The sequence below is a fragment of the Anser cygnoides genome, chromosome 14, assembly GCF_040182565.1.
Source record: "Anser cygnoides isolate HZ-2024a breed goose chromosome 14, Taihu_goose_T2T_genome, whole genome shotgun sequence".
NCBI classification, from domain to species: Eukaryota; Metazoa; Chordata; class Aves; order Anseriformes; family Anatidae; genus Anser; species Anser cygnoides.
The window spans coordinates 2,799,743-2,825,416 of NC_089886.1; the positions used below are offsets into that span (position 1 = coordinate 2,799,743).

General features: G+C 46.7%; 1 long non-coding RNA gene across 1 annotated transcript in view; it reads right to left on the bottom strand.

The window, feature by feature from the left end:
* Positions 1 to 20,332, bottom strand: part of LOC136791893 (uncharacterized) — a 40,860-nt gene extending 20,528 nt beyond the window's left edge. Inside the window, exon 1 of the long non-coding RNA XR_010834913.1 lies at positions 19,319 to 20,332. This is a non-coding gene — a long non-coding RNA (uncharacterized lncRNA). The remainder of the gene's footprint in view (positions 1 to 19,318) is intronic.
* Between the last annotated feature and the right edge of the window lie 5,342 nt (positions 20,333 to 25,674).

Below are 25,674 nucleotides of genomic sequence, written 5' to 3' on the forward strand. Positions count from 1 at the left end.
CACCCCCACAATAACTGTGTTCGGGATTTGTCCGTGTTCATGAGAATGAGGAGCCCAGGCAGGAGCCTTACTGACAGAACAAACCCACGACCAGCTGAGCCAAGAGCCCATCGCAAGAAAAGTCCTTAAATCACCTGTCTTTTCCGAGGTCGTACGTGCTGGTCAAACACCAGCCACCACGTTTAACAGGCTCAACATGCAGCTTCAGCAGCAAGCCAGCATCCTCCTCCTCTGCAGGTACCAGCCTGACAAGCCAGACAGCTATTAGATCTGCCTTCAACCTGGCAAAAACATGGTCTGAAACATCCCTGAGAAGCGATGAAATCCCTGGACACTTGTGTTTTAAAATACCAGTACAATATTTATTTCAAATTCCATTCCAGGTCCCAGCAAGGACAGCACACGTGGTTTTGCACGATAGCTACCACGGGCCCATCACACCCGTAACACCCCCTAAAAGCGCATCGCAAGTGACCCGAGCAAAGGAGCAGTGCTTCGAGGGGATGCTCCAGCTCCAACCAAGCAGGTTGGACTGGGGAATCAATCGCCAAGCTCGGGGGCTGAATGCCCGCCACCTCTGCCAGCCTGGCTGAGGCTGGTCAGCAGATAAAGTTTATTAGAAACAGAAGAGGAAATGACGAAATTGTCTAAACATATCTTGGAAAGATAGTTAAAAGCCACGGCACCGCATACAAGGCAGCGCTGCAGCTCTGCCAACCTCACAGCCGTATTGCCCTGAACACTGCGAATTGCTGTTAAATACTGCAAAAACAGCTCTGGGATCGCACACGGCAACAGCACACAGCAAAACTGCACAACCCCAGGCTTCACTTACTGAATTCCAACAGGTTTCAGGCTGGACACATATTAGAACATCCCTGCCATTTTTGAGCTGCAGTTTGCTTATGACCAATATATTATAACCCCGAATGTATCGGCCATATATCAGCTATATAATGCATCAGCCAGGCAAAACGACTATGGGAATGAATACCGTAGAAGATATATGTATGGGCCAATACCACACATTTTTAAAGATAAAGCAACATATATTCCTCTCCCTTACCGCTCTGTGTCGGTGCATTCACCGTATCATCATACCTGCTGCTTACAGGACACTCTAGGTATTTGTTTCCAGCCCCTTTTTGTGCAGGTCAAGGAGGGTGCTGCTGTCACCCACCGGCACTGCCTGGCTGAGCTGTTTTCCTTGAGAAGATCCCCGCTTGTAAAACCGGAGCGATTTGCAGCAATACAGCTGCACAGAGGGAGAACGCCAAAGAGAAATATGGACAATTCTGCCCAGTCTGAAAAAGGCAAAAACTCACATTATACCTGTTATTTCAATTAATTTCAACTTTTATATCATGCTGAGATATTAATTTTGTTCCACTTATATATGTTTAATGTGCTATGTTTTCAAGTAATTAAAGCAAAATATTTTATCACACTAAAGCTTCAGAAACATAGGAAGGCAATCATTTAGTCTTATTGAAATAATAACAGTTGTGAATTATATGCGCTTTTCTGGTAATTTCCTTTCATCACATAACATTATCTTTTCATTCCAGTTCTAGGTGAAAAGCCTCGAAATGTCAGAATTCCCCACCAAAAGGCAATTTCGGGTCCTGACTGGTTCCAGCCCCTGACAGGAGAGTCATCGGGTGCTCATTTGCGAGACAGGAAAAATAATGGAAACAAGGGGCAAGTGAGTGCTTATTTACATTTATAAGGCTCTTTGGGTGCTCAGTGCAATTTCAGAGCACAAATTTGCTCAGCTGCGTAATGCTGCTATGGAGCAGGGGTGTCGCCAGCCCCCCCAGGCAGAAAGCATCCCTTGCGCCAAACGCTCACCAACCCACCCCTGCTGTAGGGCCGGGCAGCACCCTCCCAAACGCAGAAAACCAGCAGAGGGCCAGGAACAGACAACACAACTAAGGCACAGAGCATCCCCATCGCTAACTCAGGAGCCCATCTCTAACTCCGTAAGCCCCCTCGCTTGCAGAGCCATGTTAGATTGCTCGCTTGGTTACAGTCTTTTTTTGTCCTCATCAATACAGGAGACTCATCCCGAAGCCAGGCACATCTCCAGGAACACCCACCGTGGGTAGGCTCGGCAGTAAAACCAACAAGCTGTAAAGGCAACGCATTACGTTAATGACCTAATGCATTACAAAGCTTGCTGTGTAATAATGCTGTGTATAAATAACAGACTGCAAAGATCATTAAAGCCAATCAGAAGTATAGATTAGCCCCTAAAAATCTCTTTAATGTCTCCAATAGTCCAATACAAGGCAAGAGCAGCACCAGTCAGCAAGCTGATGCAGACACTCAGCAGCATTACTGGGGTTTCACACCTCCACCATGAAGGTTTGCTTCCACCCTGTGTGTTATCAGGGCAATTTCCCATGTCGAATGCTCCCCAAGGAGGTGTGAAGCTGCTAGTCACAGCTGTATTTCTGCTGTAGGCTCCCCAAAAGCACCCCGTGGCCAGATCCAGCACGGCTGCAGCCCAGCCTCAGCACCAAGGGACACCGCAGCCCCGCATGGTCCTGTCCACAACAGGCAGCCAAGGGACACCACATCCTGTTATGTTCCTACTTAACCAGCCCACACCACGGACACTCATTTTCTGGTTTTCACAGAGCGCTTCGTGATTACCTACCACGTCTGATATTTTTATCCACCATATTTCCCGATTGCACGTTAGTTGCTTTATTTTACCCACACAATATGATGACATTTTTGTCACTATAGGTGCACCTACAATTCCAGCGTGGCATGACAGATGCAAGAAAAAGATGGGAGAACAGGTTAGGAACAAAGCACCAGCCCCAGGATCCTGCTACATCCCCAAAGGTTGCTGGTGTTAACAGATTGCACTTGGCTCCTGCTGACAGACACCAAAGCCCTACCTGAAGGGCCACCGCCGTCTGACATCCCGTTTCACAGCAGAGCAATCTTTAGAGCCCAGCAAACTCTGTTCTCCTTCCATATATTCTCTAGCTGAAGAACAGGGTCACCCTGGCTATAGCCTTTAAAACAGATGCGCTAGCAAGAAGTCTGAAATGAGAATCTCCGAGCAAAGACCTCGTGTTTTACCTTGCTGAAGATCAGACAATTTAAGCCATGCTGCAACCGTTAATAAGAGCAATTCCTTAAGTTGCTTTTTAGTATAAGAAGTGCCTGCAGAGCCCTGGTAGTGCAAGTAAATTCAGCAATTAATATTAGCCATTACCTTACCACAACAATTTTTCTTAAAGAATATATTCATTTTTCTTTTAAGAGCCACTACTGGTGCTGAAGGCACATTTGCATTTTATTATCCCTAAATGCTTAACTACCATAACTAATGCTTGATTAATAAATAGCTATCTACTACTGCTGCTTTAAACCTCGCAATTTATATGCGATTCTTTCTTCCCGTTGAATATTGCCCCTTCTTAATCAGTAACACAGGAAGAAAAGGGTCAAAACAGGGAAAAAGATTTAATTCATGGCCTGTCATAAGCGACAGTTTATTGTTCCAGCCAAGCTCACTGAACACTGGGCAAAGCTATAAAGTTTATGGGTCTGATTTGAAAGTGAAATAGGGGGACAAAAGCCTCGTACATCCACGCGGCCAGCCTGCCCAGCTGCAAACCTCCGCCGGACCCATCTCTTTCAGGGACTTCTTGCAAGGCAGCAGAAAAATCCTGACTCTCCCAGGTGATCCTCATCCTACTTCACCACAAAGCACATCTGCACTGCACCGTGCACACAAATGCCATTAGCACCTCAAATCAATCTCCAAACAACAGCTTTATTTTTTTACTCTATTTTTCCTTTTTTTTTTTTTTATAAATAGATTTATTTGAACATGCCAATAACTCATTCAGTTTGTAGCTATTGAAGCATGAAGGCTTTTGGACTAATTTGAATTAAAATGAAACTCTGTGGATAATATTTGTTTGCTTCCAGGCCTTCATAATGGAGCCTTCAGGAAAAGAAAGAAAGAAAAATTGCAAAAGAAAATATGAATTGCACTTCAAAGCTGTTAAAAACCAGGCTCTGGCTAGAGGCCTCACCTGGGGTGGCTGCTTTTTCAAATGCAAATATCCAAGACATTTAACGATGGATGAAGCAGACCTCAAGTGCTTTCTGTTGCTCCGTATGTTCTCTCCCCAAATCCCCTCTCTCCCACGTTTGTGCCTTTCAGGTGGCAGCAGATTTAGCAGCTCCAGCTCGCCCGGCTCAGAGATAAGCAGCACTGAGCTCGGAGCTGCAGCTCCACCGTGGGCTCCCAAGATCCGCCCCGTGCGCTCTCCACCTTCACGTGGTGGCCCACAAAGCCCAAGGTGGTAAACCTCGCCCTGGCCCCGATCCGGCATGGTGCACCAGATGCAAAGTCAATGAATAACTTAAAAATTAGGTCAGCAGAACTACACTGGTGAGACGGATAACGCGACGATATGAGCTCGGGAAAAGGAAGAGTAAGAAGTCTTTCCCTTTGGTCACTTTAAAGGAAAATAGTACAGGCAATGGAAACCTCAACGTTCGGCCGAAAGGATGAAAGTAGAATTGACAGCTGAAAATCAGCTTCAGAGCTCCTACCCCCAAGACTTTAGCAAAGGTTACGACCTCCTGCGCGGCAGCTGTGGACACAGCTGTCAGATCAGGTTTGATTTCATCAGACCTGCCTTCAAATTAGGCAGGCTTCAAAACTGGCTAGGAACCGGCTTGTCTTCTACAAATGTTCATAACAAGTTTTGCTACCTCACAAGGCACACAGCCTTATAACCCTTGGCTAGCTCCAGAGAGCCATCCGAAAATCCTCCTCCGTAATCACAGCCTTTGGTCTTGGCACGTTCCACCCAAGCGCCTGCTAGGCTGAATCCTCCACTGCTACCCACGGTGTTAGCAACTAAAACTCGGTAATTTATTTATTTAAACACTCCTTTTAGGAACTTACTTGTATGAAATATTAACAGGAGGAGTGTTGTGAAGTACTAACAAACTTGTCCCTCTCCATTTCTGTTAGAAGCTGCGGAGCCGTACAGCAAAACACCAAGTTTTTTCCAGGTCCCCGGGATGTTGGTCGGTACGAGCATCCTGCGAGCCGGCAGCCCGGTGGCACAGCCCCACTGCCAGCAGCGGGGTCACCAGCACAGCCCCTCAGCTGTCACCGCCACAGCGGCGAGGCTGGGACATTCTCCACACCAAGACCCAGGGGTCTCATCGCTTTGCGCTTCGGCAGTCAGCCGCTTCTCAAAGACTGGGGCACAGGCACCCCACCACTCCTGGGCATCTGGCAGGAGAAATGCTCCAAAACCAAGGAAACGAGGACGTTTCTTTGTGCACAGCACCACCTCCCCACCTCAGGACACCTTTTTCTCAAGGTTAAGCCAGCAGCCCACGGCTCCACACGCAGGCGGTGCACCTTCAGCTGTCAGCGTGCAATAATAGAGACCATTCGTTTTCCATAGACAAGCGTGCAAAGCTGAGGTGTCTGCACGTTTAATTGAGATTACGGTGGGAATTCATTATAAGATTAACAGGCCCCTAAAGTGATACGACAGAGAGATACCCATACCTGAAGTACAGGCTCGATAGGACTATAAGGTCATAAAAAGTGCTAACGGTGTATATGTAAGTGAAAAAATTGATGTGACAGTCCCAGAACAAGACAGTGATTAAGTACATTTGCATGGACCAAAAACTTTAGTTTTAAAATGCAAGAGATTTCAAAAACATTTACAAAGAAGCAGGGTGAGATGAATCCCAGGCAGGCAGAACCAAGGAAAGTGGAAAACTCGTCGGGTGCATGAAGAGCTAATCCTGAAGGAGGCAGTGACAGAAACCTGCAAAATTAGCAGAGCACGCTGCTTGTTTGTGCAGGTTGCCTGCTCTAATTCAGTGTTAGTTACTACACAGAAAAAAATGAAGCAGAAAAACCATGGCAACTTGTGTGTCCTGTTCTGGGGATTCGTTGTCTAGAAGAACTGTAATTTATCTATGTGCCAAATGTTTTCAATACATCCTTTAACGTAACGTTGTGCTGAGAATTTCAGACCGAAAGGAAGGCTTGGTGCACTGCCTGCGTTGCTCAGTTCAGCCCTCATGTCTACGCAGAAGGAACATGGCAAGGGAAGCTAACCCTTCCGTATGAAGTGTTAATAAACTTTTAATAATAAAATCTTTCTCCAGGCTTCAAATCCTGCCCCCACTGAGGACACTGGAGTTTTGCCATTAACTTCAGTGGAGCCGAGACATAGCCCCCGGCTATATATTTTGTATAAATTACATCACTGTTGGACTCGACTCCCAGCAGCAATCACATTCATACAAGCTCCAATTTAAAACTCATGACCTCCAAAACACTTCCAAATATTTTCTTCTCGCTCCCACTCACACGCACAGATGTTTTCTTCCCTTTAAGTACTAAAGCAATTAAGACAAGTTATTGAGAATAATTGTCCATCTTTTAGGCTTGCATCAGGAGCTGCTTACTGCAGGTCGATTTTAAAAGCAATGCTTTGATCTTCCCAAGCTCGGCACCTGCAGGTATCAACCCCGGCGCAGTCGGGCATGGACACGTCAGCCCAGGAAGGTCAGACTCATCCTGGAGCCTCCCTTGTTGGGATCAGCTGAGCACATCAGCTGGTTTTATAGCAAGCAGAGTTAGTTCTTGTTGCAAGAGAAACACTGAAAGGCACGCTCTGCGCACAGAACTGTTGTGCATGCTTCACACCTGCCCACACACCAGCAAGAGCACGCTCTCCCTCCCCAGCCCAGGGACTTGGCTGTGCCCAGCTGATGGGCAGTACAGGGAAGCCAAAGCTCCAGCAAAGATCAGTTCTGAGGCCTCCTATAAACTGAGGTGAGCTTCTGCATCACACAAACCACACACATTCATCCCCCCGAATGCAGAAGCCAGGACTTGTCCAAGGCAATGACCTCCTACACCGCGTTCAGTCTAACCCTCTGCTTGGTGCACCTCAGCTTCAGCATGAGAAGCCTCTTGGATGCCTGGGAGCTCTGTTGAAAACAAGTTTTGGGAGACCATGGAGCACAACTGAGCTTCAAAGCCAAAAGATATTTAGAAATGTTTTTAATTACTGGAATGAAAGGTCTGTCCTACAGGGGAAGCCAGGAACCACCACCAGGATCTGCCAGGACTCTCCCATCTCTCTGGGGCTGCCTGGTGAAGCCCCAAGCACCCAGCTCACAGCACGGAGCAAGCTGTTTCGGGCAAGGTATTTTTTTTTTAAATGGAGTTTGCACCCGTACAATCTATGGGTGGATCTGCACCACCAGGAAGGCCTTGTCTTTCCCCTCCATCTCAACACTTGCAGCTGCAACACCTGCAGCCAAGCAGGACATCTCCTTTGCTGTCATAACACCGGGGCTACGTGCAAACAAGAAAACAAACCTGCCTGGGAAGTTCCTCACCTCCACAGCTCAAAGACACCAGCTGGGGCAGCTGCAGACTAACAAAAGCCAAGTCCTTGTTTGCTCTCCTGAGGCTGCTTTGCTCTCTCCTGTGGGACACCTTTTTGTGTGGCGTGCCCCTGGGGGTGGCGATGATGGCTTAGCCAATTACACAGAGAGAAGAGGAATTTGATGAATGGATCATTTTTGGTGCACTCGGCACTTTTGACTCATAAATTCCACGGAAAACAAGGTAAATGGAGCATAACTTATTAATGAACAGAGCCCTAAATATCAGATGATCTGCTGTGAATCATCAGCTGGAACTGCAGGGCCTCCACACCGCGCTAGTTATATCACGCTGCAGCGCTTCAGCAACGTAAAAGCTCCGCAGCCCTGCGGTAAGCCTTACAAGATAATCTAGGAAATAACAGCCTGCTTTATTTAAAGCCCAGCAGAGCGAGCAGCTTGCCAGACCTTCACACCGCGACCTCCAGAGAGGGGGGATCTCACAGCCTCACCTTGCTTTGCGAGCCTGAGGCACCACTAAGCAGGGGATGCATCGTGCGTGGCGCCAGAGGCACACACAGGCACCCTAAATCCCACCGGGCAGCTCCAGAGAGGGACCCAGAGAAGTTCTCCGTGCAGTGAGGTGACTTGGGAGCTCCAGAACTTCAGGTCCTCTTTGCCACTCTTTTCCAGTTTTCTTTCTAATCTTTTCTTAAGTGTTCTCAGGCTTGACTACAACACGTCTCTGGTACCGAGCTGTGGAAATATCTTGAAAGGAAGTTTTTCTTTCACCTATATTGACAGAAGTAATAATAATAATAATAATAATAATGAGTGCTCACAACTTCTAAGCACCATTTCTCCCTGTTTGTATATGAGTATGTCACCTTTCAAGTGTCTCTCCTCTGAATAGGCTTGAAGTGAGCTTCTGCAAATGCATCTCTTCTTGTAGCAATACCCCATCTGTAGCCTCCTTTCTTCCCTGCCCTTGCACACGTCATCTTGTGTTCAAATAAACTGTCTGCCAAATTTTCAACTAGCAAGTAGCAATTAGAACACAAAAGTAAAATGAACGACCACTGCCTGGTGCTATGCCATAGACAGGAAGTCAATAGGAAGCTGCTTTAGGTGAAACATATTGAAAATAAATTTTTATGAGAGCATTTGTACTGTGGGACCACCCTCTTATCCACTATCCATAAGGATTACAGCTGCGTCTGCCAGGTAGAGAAAGTTTCTAGAGAAAAATTCAGTAAAGCAAAAGTAACTAGGCAGATTATTTTTTTATTTATTTATTTTTGGTCACGTGGCAAACAGTGGGGGCAAAAAATGATCATTGAATACAACAGAAAGAATAGCTTTCTACCAGCCAGGTGTGAGCTCTTATTAAAGGGAGCTGGGAACCATCTTCCTAAGTCTGCAAGAGCAGAGCTACTCAGGTAAACCCACATTTCCCTGTTACTGATGAAAAGGCATATTCGTAACTACTAATAAAAAATGCCAAATGCAGACCAGTGCAAGGGTTTTGGAGATGAGCAGCAACCAAGTCCATCTGAAGAACCTTTGCTGCCTGACCTACCTGTTTTCATACACACAGACTTGACACAGATATGCCTGGAGACACAGTCACTTCTGGAAGGTCCTGGCCATTTTGTCACCTCAGAGGCAGTTCTCCATAAGTGGCCTGAGTACCCAACTAACACATGGTGTTTACTTAGCTAGTATGTGACAGACGAGCAGGATTTACTGCTAATTCCCAATACTGATGTGCTAGAAGTACTTTCTGTTAGTACCGTAAGGGAGCGGCGTCAGGCTGAAGTTACCCATCTCCTTGAGTAATGCGGGCCACTTCGGCATCTCTTTCCCCAGCTGTCCCCAGCAGGATCACACAGAAAAAGGAAGAGAGTGTTAATTCATTAAACTGAGCAGCAGGATTACACTTTGTCTTGGAGAAGCAGCCCATGCATTAACCACCGATAAATTCCACTTCCCTTCAAAATTAAATCTAAAAAGTCACTAGCCAATACTTACTGAAAACAAATCACCTCCCTAGAGCTGTCCGGTACCTCTTTGTCCACAGATGCCACAGAGAGCCAAAGCCACGAGAAAAACTACGTGGCATGAAAGGGTTTTGACTCGCAGAGGGGAAGCAGAGACAGGGAGACAAAGGACTCCCACCCTGGCTAAGAAACCTCTTTTGAAATCACACGTTTCCCTCAAATCCACCCTTCTTTTCACACCTAATGGAGAAATATACTCCTTCTGCATAAGAAAAGGGATGCAGAATATTAAAAAGTTTTAAAAAAAAAAGAAACCCACCAAGAAAACTTTGCCATTATCACAAGTGATCAATCACCCTGAAGATCTCTTTGGAGGTGTGAAATTGTCAGAGGCAGCAGCAGGGACGATTTACCATCTCTCCTCATGTATATTTTGGCAATTGCAGGAGTGGTCAGGTATGCTAAGATACATCACCTGGGGCTGCTCCAAGGGCTGCCTTCATTTCTCACGTGCCAGACCATCCCTGAAGCAGAGAGGAGCAGATCCCCGTGGCAGCAGCCAAGGAAAGCTTGGGTGGGTAGGGGCTGATGCGAGCACTCTTAACTTGGGGACCCAGCACCCATCCTCACCTGCTTCCAACGATCAAAGTCCTCACAGCACTGCTGCAGCCACTACAAATAAACTTTGAAAGGGAAAAATGATTTTCTTCATCACCCTTTTTGTATTTAGAATAATGGCTTTTCTACAAGCCAAATAGGAAACTGCGTTAATGTGTTTCCATGGGCAAAGCTGGGGAAGGCTGCAAATTGCCGTGCTTAATGGACTCGGGAATTCAGTTATCCATTTGGAAATTTCAGCCCTTTAAGCGAGACCAAATCAAATGGTTTAGTCCTCAGGAAGTGAGCGCACAGCTTCACAGCTCCGTGGGTGTCATTACTTATGTCTGCTGGATTTGATGGAACAAATGCCTCTCGGAGGAAGGCGGCCCCTGCCCAGCAGCCCCTCTGGCAGAGGGGCAGCAGCAGCCCTGCTGGCCCCAGGGGCACTCCGCAGCCTCCCCATCCTTCAGGGCTCCACACGATGTCAATCAGCACAGAAAAAAAATTAAAAGGACCAGCAGGCATCTGCATATGGCTCTGAATGCACTGCAATGACCAATATCTCAAGTGTGTTTTCAAGACAGAAAAAAACAGGCTGGTTTCCCTGCTGGGACAGTGACTCCCCAGGCAGAGGAGGGACAGAGTTGTGGACAGACCAAGCACAGAGTAAGGGTGATGCTAATCCTGCTATTGCTAATTCACATTCTTAAAAAAAAAGTATTAGTTAAAAGTAGAGCACAGACATGGTCATAGGGGATGAGACCAGCTGCTGGCCCAAATCAGGATTTTCCCAGCTCCAAGTACGAGAAGGTGACGGTATGAGCTGGTGCCAAGGGGAGTTGCTTCCCTGCACCTGCGTCTCTCTCCTTCATGTGCCGGGATGCCAGAGGAGATTTAATGTCACCTCCTATCACTGCTGCCACACTGCCAGGCGGCCAGCCCTGACTCACCCCTCGCGTCCTGACCGTGTCCCCACGGATAAATGCACCGGGAGGCACGCAGCCTGCCCGCAGCAGGAGAGGTGCTGCCTCCCAGCCAGCCCCCGCCCAGACCCTGGGATCCCATGAACTGGGCAGAAAAAAGCAAAGACATCGTGTTCTGCATCTTGTTCCTACAAGGGAAGGAGAATAAACTTTTAAAAAAGCACACAGGTGAACTAATGTCCTTTGTGATTTATGCGAACTATAAAATACACCAGAGAGCACAGGTCCCAGGCCTGATTATTGCTCATTTGCAGAAGAATGCCAACATGAGTACACACACACACCCCATGCCAATAACAAGACACACGTATCCACAGCTGGGACCTAAAGCAAAACTAAAACGTACTGAAAATACTCGATTCTTCTCTCCCCTGTGTAGCTTAACTGCCTGGAGGGACTGCCCCCCGGCACCCCCGGCTGAAAACAAAACACAATCCTCACTGCTAGGATTAGATGCTGAACACCAGATTCCAGCTGGGAGCTCAGGCACCTGCAGAGCAGCATTTATAAATGAAAGCACTGACATGACTTTAAATACAGTGTCACCAGAAACTTAATTATACAGCCGCGAGTCCCTAATTGGAAGGCATGGAGCAATATATTGGCTTTGTCCTGTGGTCTGACGCTCTCCGAACCGCTTTCCCAGGGTTGTTTGTGTTATCTGTCTCTGCGTTGAGCAGTGGTGTTTGTTTGCAGGCTGCGGTGGGATTAGCCCTATTTGTCTTCCCGCATTTTGTTTCCTCGAACGCGGGCTGGGTTTGTGTGGATTTGTTTCCATGTGCCAGGAAAAGCCCCTGCCTTGCTGCACCCAGCCCAGCTGCGTGCTTGTGCTGGCCCCAAACCAGCACCTCGTGCACTCAAAAAAATAAAAATAAAACCATGTTTGAGCCAGCACGTGGGTGTCCTACCAGTAAGACACGCTCAGAAACACCAGCTTTGTCCCCAGACCCTTCAGTGCTCCACTGTATTCATTCTGCCTTACTAAAAACACCACAGAACAGCCCCCATGGCAGGCAAAGTGGAGAAACCACGGAAGAGTGGGTTCAACAGATGATCGGGAAAGGATGGAGCCTGCACACCCTGCAGCCTGGTCACCTCCTCCTCTCTTGGGGCAGCTGCAGCTATATGACCCTAAGAGCTGAAGGTAACAAACCCCTAAACAAAAAGCCCATCTGGGAACAGGATGGGTGGACCCTCGCAGGGTCCTTCCCGTTGGTATATTGAAGATTCATCATGGTTATAAGCTCCACATTAATAACCCAAGAATAGTTATCATAACGACACGTAACTTAACCATTACCTGCAACATCTGCTGGCTTCTGGGGGGGGGTCAAGCAAGGAGAGACCTCCCTGGTGACGGACCTGCTCCAGCCACAGGCTGACATCACTGCCCCAGACTGTCACCTGCTTCCAGATGTCAGACACCCACCCTGCCAAACCCCTTTGTACCACCATGAGTCTCCCCCAGGGGAGCAGAAGCCTTCACTGCTATATTTACAAGAGCTCAGCCAAACAGAAGTGTGGTTAGGTAGGAAACAGAGACACTGAGGATGTACTATTAGTGTCCTAAGTAATTCCTTCAGAGCTTCTCTCTAGAAGCATTCAACACTTTAAAGTTTGAAATAACACTTTAAAGTTCTACCAGAATAATTGATTTTAATTACAGGAAATAATTTCACATCTCATTGTGAAACTACACCGCTTTTAAAGCTTTCAAACTGATTTATCATGGGTACAAGTCTTTTTGCTTTCTTTCCTGTAAATATCACACACATCCATGCTTCTCCTGCATCCTCCTCGCTGCAGTTTCCCGCAGGCCAGCAGTGAAACGTGATTTATTTTCACCCTACCAGGGCTGGTTTCAGCTCGAAAGAAGAGGTGGCAGTGGTAGCAGGACGAAGTGTATGTAGGAAGAGGCACGGAGCACATGCTTCTGGCCTGCATGAAACCAAACCCACCCTAGAAACAAGGAGGTCATTGCATGCGCTCTAGATGGTGAGCCACTTGTATATTAAAAAAACTCACCTTTACGAGCTTTTTTTTTTTTTTTTAAGTGTCATTTTAGCACCTGGACCAGCTCACATGCAGTCCTGCCCATGGATACCTGTGCCTATCTAAACCCAGCTGCAATGCTCTCCATTTAATCTCAGGTACATTATAAAGTATCCGAGCAGGTAACCATAGACCAGTTTCTTTTTTAAATAAATCCTCACAGAACACATAACTACGAAAGTGCCTCTTTAAAAGCCCTAATTGTTAAAGGGCACAAGGACGAGGGAAGGGCTGCTGTTTGGTGCTGTAAGACACCTGATAAGAAACCAGAGGCTCCAAAGCTACAGGAGACATCCTCTAAAATAGGACGTGAAGGGCCACTCGTTGGAGACAGTAACACTGAGCACATCAACATTATTTAGGCTACCAGGAGCCTACCATGAAACCCTACCCAAGCAGGACACTCTCCCCCATTCCTGGGCTCAGACTTGCAGAGGTGCCCCCGATCCCTCAGGCCTGGATCCAGCCACGCTTGTGTTAGCTCCTGCTATCTGCGTAACGCCTGGGGGCTGGTGTCTGCAGCTCCGGATTTGGAAGCAAGAGATCACAGCGCTGTAATTACTTGAGCTGGAAGCTTCCAGCCCAGCTGATTTGTCCTGTCATTTAATACCCACTTGTTTCCAAACGCAGTCGGCAGACACATCAACCAACGTGCATCCCTTTGGCACGGGCCCAGGCAGAGTCGAGGGCTGTACTTCACACGCAGCACTGCAAGAGATTTTCTATAGCTAATAAGGTAACAATGAAACTGATATTACATCTTAAACTGGGGGTTACAGAAAGCCAAGACAATAAATCCACTCAGCTTCAGAGAGCCTGAAGAAGCGTGACCTTTTCCCCATTGCTTACAACACAGGAGACTGAAGAGAGCACCCCTTCCAATTACTTTATAGCTTTATTTACCTACTCTACCAGTGGATGGCCTTTAAATTCCCCTGGTTTGGGAATTCTGCTCAGGCAGCATGAGCGACATCCTACCCGAAGGGAAGGGTTTGCCAACAGCCCCACACGAGCCCTGCACCTTGGCTTGGTTATCGCTTTCCCCGGCCTGCACTCAGAGCCTTCCCTCGTAATGAGAGGCGTAGATCTGGTCTTCTTGCTGGATTATGAGGTCTTTAAGTCAGGTATCATCTTTCTGAGCCATGACTGTACAGTATCTAACACAACCAGAGTCTAACCCTTGTCTGGAGCTCCTGATCACCATGGTAATGAAGATATTTCATTTTCAGCTATGAATTGAAGAGTCGGCTCTCAATTATCTGGGGTAACCAAAGGATAAATATCTAACAGAAGGCAAAAAATATGGTTAAAAAGACATGTGATTTAAACTGAACACAATATGCTTTTATAGCTTATGGAGAAAACTAAGCTATTGAAGGAAGCCACGCTCCCTTCCTTGTGCTGGGCCTACTGACCACATGCTCATGGAAAGGTTCAAGCCCACTGGAAATATTTCCTTTTAATTCTTTTTTTTTTTTTTTGAGGAATGATTAGGCTTGGGATCACCTGCATCTCTCCAAGAGGAAACACTTGCTAGAGCTGGCTCAGGGAGGTAGGTCAGGATCTCCCCTTCTGTCAGCAGCATCCTCCATCTGCTTCAGCTGCCCAGCACGTGGCAGCCGGCACGAACCACCCGCTTACTGCCGGGCACAGAGCACTGAGCACTAAGGGAGCACAGCACCAGCACTCGTTCCCAATTCAGGTTATTTTAAGCTGTGTTATCTTCACTGGGCATAGAACAGAAGTGCCTTTAGAAGCCAAGCACACGTTTTCTGTATTTAATGGTGGTTCCAGCCGAACCAGGCAGAAACACCCCACAGGCTTGAACTGCACTGGACTGCATTGTGCTTTACCAGCACCACTCAGCACCGAATCATTCCCAGTCTGTATCAGTGCATAAATCCGAATCTGTCCCCATTCCCTTCCAACTGAACCTCCTTAGCAAACACTCTCACAAAGTGCTTTGGAAAGAGGAAAAACAACTTAATTTATGAACAGATGGCAGCATAGAAGTTCTGTATCTTTTTCCTTCCAAAGCATCATTCTCCTTCACCTGTCTCTGCTATTCAGAGGATGCCGAAGCCCAGATAAAACAAGCGGCCAGCAGAAAGCTCAAGGAATTTAAGTGAGCAATGCCACTGGAAAAGCACCGCAGCCCAGGAAACCGGGAGGAGACTGAGCCAAGCGAGGCATGCTGGCTCGTGGGTTGGTTTTCTCTCTCCCCATTCAGCTGGTGCCATAGATAGAAGCAGTTGGAAGTCAGGAAAAGTTTATCCAAAGCTAACATTTGAGCACGTTTTCTCTTGCACAGCAAACCCCCGTTGTTCCAGCACCGCTCGCAGGCTCCCTCGCCTGCAAACACCCACGCCAGCCCTGCTCCACCAGCGGCACCGCACTGCTCTTTTGCAGAGGCCACATTTGCAGGTTATTGCATTATAAAATACCCCAAAATACAGAGGGACGAGCACACAAAGCATTGGCACTTTGAGCTACCTCCAAGGGAAATCTCCCTCATCTTTGGTGCAGAGCCCCTACTCTCAGATTCAAGGACCAGTCTCCTTTCAGGAAACACAACGGCAGCCACAGGAACAGTAGAGGAAATGAAAGACAGTTTATTAAAACAAATATTTAAAAAATTAAAAATAAAAAACCACACAAGGGCCTTGAACTGCTAGCTGACCTTTGGGAATATAAGAAACCAAGGCTAGAAAAGCCATATTCAGGTGTTTAAGTGCCAGCATGAACATGAATTCAAGTCCATGCCAGCCTTGCTAACATTAGCAGTATAATTATTATAGGTATCTCATCCTTATCTTTCACTTCAATTAACTCAGATTGCTGTAGCAGCCACAACTGGGGTCTGTATGGAGAACACAACATCCACCCTGACACAACAGAGGAGCGATGGAGGTCAGCAGGGGTTCAGCCTCCCCTCACCTCTTGCCAGACGGGACTGAAGCAGGAAATCCCCCAGGCACCAGGCAGCCTCCTGGCGGCTTGTGCCAGGCCCCTCTGGCCCCACCAGAGGCTCAGAAACCCAGTAGCCCCCCAGCACCACCACAGCCATGAGATGGGGAAGGATGAGTTGCCCCCCCCAGCACAGGTTGCAGAGCCCAGGAGGTGCTCAACTGCCCTATAGAAGATGAGTGGGTCAGGACTGCACCCTCACCCACACACACCCAGAGCCTAATTGCAATAAAGTACCTTTCCAAGCAAAATACAGACTTCAACAAATCCATATTTGCATAAAACTGTGGTTCTTACCAGCCACTAAACGTAACATAGATTACTTGGAGACACTTCCCCCTTTTCCTTGCCTTTTAGCGGAGCAAAATATGATTTACATTCTGTTTGCAGGCGAATCAAGTAAAATGCTTAATTATAAATAGCACTTGTAAATATAATCCTTTCAGCTGGAATATTTGTACAGTGGAAGTGACAGACCTTAGTAATGACTCCAGTTACAAAACTTAATTAGACCTGTTTCTCATCCCAGCACCGGCTGGAGCACAATGCCTTGGTGCAAGCTTGCACTCACGCACGGGGCCACAAACCACCATGGATCAAACCCTCAGCAGGTGCCAGGCATCCAGATGTCACCAGTTGCAGTGACACCACAACAGCTGACAGCAGTCGAGGCTCTATCCCCAAAAAGATATGTGGTCCCCAGCATAATTGAAGATTAGCTCCATTATTTTTATTTATGTAGAGCTGAAACGCACTTTCTAAAGCCAAGTCTGCGTTCAGCAGATGAAATATTTTATAACCTAGCCACCAAGGTTATGGAAAGGTGCAAGGGAATGTATATCAATATTGATAAGATTCCCCCCCCCCCCCGATATACTTACTAGGATAGATCATCTCCTACAGGTAATAGAGAACAAGTTATCGCTTCTATTGCTCAGACATCATGAGGTGCTACCAAGTTGGAAAGCTCTGACCAAACAAGTTTCAGCCTTGAGGCCCCCAAACCCTGCTAGATAACGCAGAGCTGGAACTACAGACTAAAGATGACATTTAAGAGCCAAGACGACTCCATGATAAAAAGCTGAAAACATTTCAGTCAGGAGAGAGTGTTTGTTACATCCACTGTGCCAGGAAAGTGGAAGTACAAATGACAACAGGAGGGGAAAAAAAAAGACAAAACATTTTATTTCATATAACTAGCTTTTTTAACTTTTGCAGTTTGATCTGGTTTTGAGAGTTTGGTCCTGCTCTTCGCTGTTCAGGTGACGGCCTCTGTCATCACAGCTTGATGTATGATAACGAATACAGGATCATACACAGTTATTCTGACATCAGACATTAAATAGAAGTGGTATTTGCATGAATTGACTTCAAAAACAAAAGGTTTTCATTTTTATGACACTCTCTCTTTTCATCAATAGCAAAAAATATATTTTTAAAAATAAAACCAAGTAAAAAAAAAAAATCTCTTTACAGACTCCAAGCACAAGCTGCTGGCGAGCCTGGCTGCCTCAGCTCACGCAAACAAGCTTCACCTGGGAAAGTTACTCCTGTGAGGTCTCACCTGGGGTTTCAAACCATAGCATGAAAATTCACAGAAGATAAGAAGCCAGCTAGGTTTTGTATCCTCCCGGGCAATGAGCACTGTCCTGACCTTCCTGTGTCCACGTGTCCCAACACAGCAGCTCCCTGAGGTCCCCTCTCCATCTCCTCTGAAATGCCAGAGCTGTACATGGCTTAACCAGGAAGAAAAGGGAGAACCCCAGCCCTGACAAACATCTATTATCTGAGGGATTAACCCCACCACGAGCACTGCCTTGGAAACTTTCTTCGTTTTAAGGGGAGGTATTTTAGACTCACACCTAGTACTCGAGGCAGACAGATATTCGCACTACGCTAGAGCTGTTCCATAGGGAATAGCACGTGGAAGAGTACTGAAACGCATCAAATCAGAGAAGTGTCATGATTTCACAGATCTAAGACAACTCAAACCAAGGAAACCAAACCACAGCCGGCAGATTTGCAGCAATGCAAGGTGACACAGACAGCTCCAGGTTCAGGTGCACCAGCTGGAGGTACTTGGGGAGGATTTTGCCCTGAAAAAACAGGCAGCCCTCGGTTAACCAAGGAGCAATGTACCTTCCTAAAAGCAACCACAAAGGCACATCTCACAAAGGACAAAAGCTGCCAGAGCTTGAGAGCTTTGTTGAAGCAGGGCCTAACGCCTGTCAGCTTGGACAGGCTTTAAACTCCTCAGAGAAGCACTCAGCAACTTCAGATCCATGTTTCTACTTTAGAAAGTAGAAGGCACAGGAGACAAATACTTTTTAAAAGACATTGTTTCTGTCTATTAGCCCCATATACTTGTTAAATATCCAGCTGAGGACAGTAAAAGTAAACAAACAGAGACATTTTGAGGTACTCATTTGCACCTTCGGAGAGATCTACTGTGATTACACAGTTGGTTAACTTTAGGGAGAAACTTCATCTTTTTATTAAGAAAAAGGAACACAATTATAACGTCAGTGTGAAACAATTTGTCCCACACGTGATATTTCTGTCTGTGTCAGTTTATTGCTTCAAAATTATTTATCTCTGTTTGTTTTTTGAAGGACATCTTTTTGTGCCTTCGAGCCACTCTATTCATTAGTTCTCCAGAGCTCATGTCCCATTTCATTATGTTTTAATCTTTACAGTTGTTAATTTGCATTTCATTTCCTGTAGTAGCAAAAAATTATGAACAAAAAAGTTATTGTAAATATTAACGCAAGTCAACTGATAATCATCCAAGGAAGCATTTCACAGCAGTAGCAATTGCCTGCGTCCAAGGCAGAAAAAGAGCAATTTGAGTAGTTTGAGAGGAGAAACACTTCAGGCTGAGGGCACAGCACCTTCTCAGAAGCATGGGCTGGGCCACTGCAAAGCAGCACTCCTAATTAACGAGGTCTTACTTGGAAGAGAAAATGCCTAGAAAAAAAGCAAGCCCTGTTTGGTAACCAGGCTTCTGAAGTCCATCAGGAGCTGAGCTACTTGAGCCTCTCCACAGCATGTTAAGTACAAGAAACCGCTTTGCTAGTGCCCCAACTGCAATGCTCACCTACAAAAACTAACAAAAACACCATGCCAAACCAAGAGATGACAGCCCTACAGCAGCAAACCCAACAAACCAGGCAGGTGAGGCTTCCTCCTCCACGCACAGCCCTTGCTGCCAGCTCCCAGCATCGCACTACACCAAGTTCAGTTTTCATTTTGAGAGAGACACGTTCAACGCAGCTTAAACAACAACAAAAAGTAACTCACTCAGATCTAAGCCACCGTCCTGCAGGCTCCGAGCTTCGCTTGTGGTGTTCTGGGGATGGGGCAAAGGAACCCAGTAACAACCCACCTCCAGGTGCGCTGCCTCAGCCCAAATAGATCACAGCATTTTGGAGGTGGATAATTATCTTCGTTAGATAAATATACGGCAGGCTTGTAAACAGGTTAGCTTTAATGGAGAAAAGCACCGAGTCACTCAAAGCTTGTGAGTGGAAGCCCGAGCTCTGGCTGGCTCCCTAATTAACCTCCCGCAGCCGCGCAGCGTGCTGCCAGGAGCTACAAAGGACGAGGGCTGCCAGGAGCTGCTCGCTAGAAAACCTCCACAAAAGAGACAAGCGGAGCTCAGGGTCTGGTATTTAGGCTCGCACCTCTGTAACTCCTCTTGTACTCGTCAAAGTCCCCGTTTTATCCCTTAGGGAATACCACCAGGCACGTTTCCTGGCTTGGGGTTTCCACTGTCACTAAGCGTCCCCAGCACGCGGCTGCCATGGGGAGGGGAGCAGTCACGGTGCAGCAGCGATACCCAGGTTTGGAGCAGAGCCTGCAAAAGCCCAATGCAGACACCCAGCTCCCTGGTGCTGGGGGAAGGATTGCCTCCAATTCCTCACGCTTGTTGCACCTTTGTAAGAACTCCAGCATTGTACCACAACATCCATCTGAGCCATTTCTCCGAGCAGCTGCAGCTCCTGCCCATCCATCACAGCAAGGTGCTCTCCTAGCCGTGCCGCATGCACAAGTAACACAGCTGTACGGGCTTCACTCTGATATAAAAAATAAATAAATAAATAGATGAGGTACTTCTCTTTCTGGTCCCCCTCTCCAGTTCCTCAGCTCCTCTGGGTTTCCACAGCTGATCTGACAGGACCAGCTCTCCACCCCAAACAGTCAAGGGCCCTCTTTGCAGCTGTTTCCATTTGCAGCAGCCAACCAAAGGGGCTGCTATGAAAACAAAATGCCCAAATTTTTGCCCCAGTCAAGCCCTGAAGAGTGATCAGAGCAAGAAATGAAACCCACGTGATGAAACCCACGTGATGAAGAGCCAAAGAAGTACTGCAGAACGTGTCTGTAATGCACCTGCATAAAATTAAGAAGAAATGGAAGAAGCAAATGCAGACCTAGCTGCCTGTTGAGTCTTTGCTGTGTAGAAAACAATCGTTTCACATCAGTGTAAATGCATCATTCTTCCATGCATCATTGCCCTCGTACTTTTACACCATTATGAGTAGAAGGGGAAAAGGATCAAAGCAGCCCTTGCTGCTGCTGCCGGCAGCCGGTGGCCGCAGCGCGTTCCTGCAGCAGCACGGGGCGAGGTGGGGGCAAGGAGCTGCCCACCTCCCACTCCTCTGCTCCGCGCTCCCGGGTGTTACAGATCCCTGTAGCCCTCCTGCAGCAGGACCACACCTCCCTTTTTCCTTCCCCTGGCACTCCAAAACCAGCACATTACATTACTGATTAAACTGACCTTTAAAAAAAAAAATAGCATAAATAAACAGAAAAAACCTATCCCACGCACTAACGTACTTGTGTAAGTCTCCTGGTTTTGATTACTTATTCTCTGTAGAAAGACTAACCTGAGGATTTTCAGGATTAACCTCCCCACTAAAAAGTTAAGAGCTTCATTCTGGAAAACAGAGCCTTCCTTGATGAGAGATAGGAAATAACTTACTTTAATCGTTAACTCAGAAAAGTTCGGGGGACGACCTTTCAGGTATGCATTGGCCTCATGGACTTCCCCCTTGCAGGAACAGGAGTCTCTTTCAGGGGAGTTTCAACTCTAAAGTCATTCTATGATTTTATTTTTTCTCCCATGTCTCGGAGGAAAGGAGAGGGTGGAGGTGGGCAAGAGGGATGTCCTGCTGCCCTGCCAAGCCCCTGGAGAACAGACCTGCTACGCTCTACAAAGGTATTAATTCCCAGAGATTTGGGAGAAACGGTGCTGACCGAACAGGTACAAGAGCAGCCTCCAACCAACCAAGTATGTTACAAATTTAACAAGAATGACTGGCAGCCATGCAGGAAGAACCTGGTATTAATGAAATCAAATAACGAAGCACCCAAGAATTAAATGGAATTTTGCAGCTGCAGTTTTCCTGCTGAGCAAAGTCAACCTAACATCTGCCACCCTCCTACAGATAAAGTTCCCATCCCCAAAAAAAAGGATCTATACCCAGCACATCCTCTGGGCACACTGGCTCCCCCCAGCACTTGTTCAGTGCTGCCGCCTGCACCCAGGGCTGTCACCCAGCCCCACTTCCATCATCCCCCACCAGCCTTGCCCCGGGGGAAGCCACGTGCAGGAAGGGTCTCAGCAGCTTTAGGGAATCTTCAAATCCCCTAAAACAAATCCTTTCTGGAGTAATAGGCCAAATTCTGCTCTCCCTAGGTAAAGTCTGTAGCAACCTCTTTACAGTCACTTGAGTGTTGCTGGGGTTTAGCGTGATGTAGCCAGAGGCAGGGAGGCTTTAGCTGACGGATAAACAAAGTTTGGCAGAGCCGTCCCCGATCTGCAGCAGCTGCTCCGATTCTCAGGTGAGAAAAGCACATGCAAAAAGTTGAATCAAAGAAAAAAAAGAGATGAGCATCTCGAGCAAGATGGAACAAGAACTTAAAAAAAAAATGGAAACACACATCCAAGGGTTAGGCAACAGACATCAGCCCCATTCCTGTCATAAGAGCTCTAATCTGAGAGGAGTTAATTCTCCGTCTCCCTCGTCCCAATGTCTTTCACGACAAGCTGGCACAAGGCTTTGTAGCACCATGCACAGACACAGCGCTGAGCAGGAAGCCAGGGCCCCCGCTCTGACCAGCTTAAACGTTAAGCAACTGCACAATAACCACCTTAATCGCCCTCCTTTCTGCTTTCCTCCTACCTTCCTCTCCCCACCCCGTCCCCATCAAATTTATTGCCATGGATCCTGAAAACCCTGGAAACAGCTCAGGTTTTAAAGCTGTTGAGACCACTGCCAATCCTTCCTACCCTATCCTCCCTTTCATTCCTGCTGGACCCAAATCCATCCCTGTCTGGCTGTTGCCTCTTGTCTTCTTGTTAGCTGCAGGCTCTCCAAAGCTTTCCTGGCCTTGTGCAGGGTTTGGTGGAGTCCTCCATCACGACCAGGTCCACAAAGCACTGCACGAATCTCAACTACAACAGATTTCTGCAATTATAACTTTGGTGACAAAAAGCAGCTACTGTGTAAAAGACATCGAGAAATTCTCCCTTTTCACTGCTGTGACACTGAAACAATGCAAAATTACACCCCATCCGTAGCCCTCTGTGCTCTGGGTTAAACTCCAAGCAGCACAGAAGGACGAATTTCCTTTCAGCCACCTTCCCTTGAGGCTGGTGGAGCTGCGTCCGTGCTCTCCAGCGGGCGCTGTGGTCGCAAGGTGGTGGGGAGCAGCTGCGGTCACCTCCCCATCAATAACCGCCGGGCACACGGCCTGACTTTGGCTCGTGAAACGATCATTAGTAATGATGCATCAAAAAGGTTTTGATGAGTGAATGATAAAAGTAAACAGGACACAGTAATAATCAGCCCTTATTTATAGCCAGGTAAAACACCACAGTTGTCAATTTCGGAAAGTGACTTTGAAGGAACTTTTTAAAAGGGGAGACTGAGAACATTTCCCCCCTCCCGCCTGCAAACAACCATAACCATTATTGATAGCATTTCTAAACTGGCAGGTACACAGAATCAGAGGCTGCTATTTTGTGTCAAAATTGTTTTATGGTGCCATATTTTTCCTTGTTTAAGGCAGCACTACTCATTTACAACATTAAACAACATGATTTATGTACTTTAACAGAGCTTACTACATTTAAATGTTTTAGGCATTTCATTTTTACAAGATACCTTGTTCCAATATAATCAATGGGCTTTTTTCTTGGGCTGCAGTAGGAATGCAGTTTGTGTTTTATAGAAAAATCAATATAAGAATTAATGGGTGACGAGCAAAGTAAATTGTAAAAAGTACAGAGGGGTTGTGAGATCTCTTTTGCTGCATCGATTCCATTAGCATTAGGCTGCCCAGTTGTACGCAGCTTCATATTTGATAAGCAAGCAGCAGACTTCATATTCTGCTGAGGACTCGGAGACAAAATAGGTGAAGTTCAGCACTGAAATAACTATGCCAAAGTCATTGAGGTTAAAGCAAGAATGGACACGAGCCAAGGCGGACGCTGAAACACAATGCACTTCAGAAGCAGCAGCCATAAACATCAGGTGCTCGCGAGCAGGGCCTCTCTGACTTTTATTAAAGGCTGTGATACCTGAGTGATGACATTCTCGGCAGCTTTATGCTGCTGCGTTATGTGTTTTCTAATTAATTCCAAAAATAAAAAATACAAATTACCAGAAGACGACACTACTCACAGGTTTTCTTGCTACTAGAGGAAAAGCAACATAAAAAAAAAGAAAAAGCTGCATGCAACCTAGATTTCTTGTTAAAAACATAAACAGGGAGGAGCTCTGGCAGGCTACAAGCGATGTAATCCAGAAGACATTTTTTTTTGCCTAGGGCCTCTTTTCTTTCCTGAACTCTTGCTCTTAACATAAGTATTTGTGCTAGTGCCTCGAAAGACTCTCTTCAAATATCTCTAGAGTCTGTTTCCCCACCAGAGACTCCTGGCACAGCTGAAGCAGAGCTGACCTGTGCATCAGGAGACAGAAAAGCCCCAGCCCCTTACACCTCCCAGGCCTGCGGTGCCGCCACCAGTGTCCCCTGCGACCAGGCGGGTGCCACCTGCACAGCACAGGCGGCTCTCTGCAGCCCTCACACGCTCAGACTCACAGAAATCCGGCACGTTTGGACCGCACGTGGCTGCAGACACTTCTCCAGGCGTCCAGTTACCTCTGTTACTTAGCAGTGACACGTTTCCCTCTCGCAGCCTGTCCAGCAAATTGCAGCGACGACCTTCCACACTTCGAAACATCGATGATCATTCTTGTTCTGCATTACAGATGAGATGCATCTGTTCATTTTGCTACATTACTTCTCAAAGCTCTGACCCAATAAAGCAATTGCTTTTCAAATCAGGCTCTAGATATCTCACACTGCCAACAATACAGCATTCCGGGGTGCTGTAACAGCTGCTACCATCCTCATCTCCTCCCTCTCCTTTGGGAAGATCCTTTTCGTTTTCAGACCCATCAATAGGTTTAAATAGATCCCAGCAAGCAGGTTCGGCAGTGGGAGTCATGGCACACGTTTTCTGCAAATATTCCAAATCATTTTTACAAGTCACCTTTTTTCTCTTTTTGTTATTTGGAGTCTGAAAGCTTATTGTTCTTTGGGATGTACTTGGAGCAAAGGAATTTAATTATATTCTATTTCAAAACAAATTGTTGATACAGACTCAAAGTGTCAGTAATTAGATAATTTCACAGTGCACATTCCATTATCGCTGTCGTACTTAATGACTGTTTATTTGAGAAGTCCTTCTATCACCGCAGCTACCCTGGTACTAAATATAATAATGGATGGTGTGATTGGTAAGCTTCACCCATTGCTCTCATGTTTAAAGTAACGAGCTCTGGAGAAATTTCTGCTCAAATGTGGAGATTTAGATGGCAGGGATTAAAACGCTGGCCTTAATGAAATCAGTAATAAAACAGTCATTGACTTCCCAGGGTTTAAATGTAATCAGATCCTTACAAGTAAAGATGATTAGTGACTTAGACTACATATTAAATAAACAATTATCATGAACTCTAGCTCTAGAGGACTAATATAGAAAGATCCCGTTCGTTCACTCTTGGACTCCTTAACATGCTTAAAAATGCGTGATACATGCACCAAAGCGTCCTAGCACTGCTCGGCAGGGTGCGTGCCCACAGCAGCCCCTGGCCTGGGTGAGGGCAGCCCATTGCCATGGGCCTGCAGGAAAGCACAGGGTCCCCCACCACACCAGGTGAGGGCAGGAGGCAGGACAGCAGAAGTCCTCCACCTCCTCCAGCCTCCAGCCACGATGCTTGGGAAAGGGCACCTTCCTCAGCACCTTCCCCTCCTCAGGAAGGGCACTGCACCCTCCCTGTCCTCTGCTCGACACTTCTGCAGGCCTAAAGTCACTGGGTGTTAGGGTCTTCATGCCGTGAACATCCTGCACGTCCTGTCTGGAGCAAAGCACGAGCATCTCTGAGGCACTTTCCCATGTCACAGATGTAGGAATTTTTAAAATGTTCATTTTTTTGCTTCTCTATTTTTTCAGAGCAAGATATGCAGATAATATAATGCATTTTTTATGATTCTATTAAAACACCGCATAATTATCCATCTATATTTTTGTCACAACTGATTTTGATTCCTTTTCAAGTTGTTGACATTTTTAGATACAGAGAGTA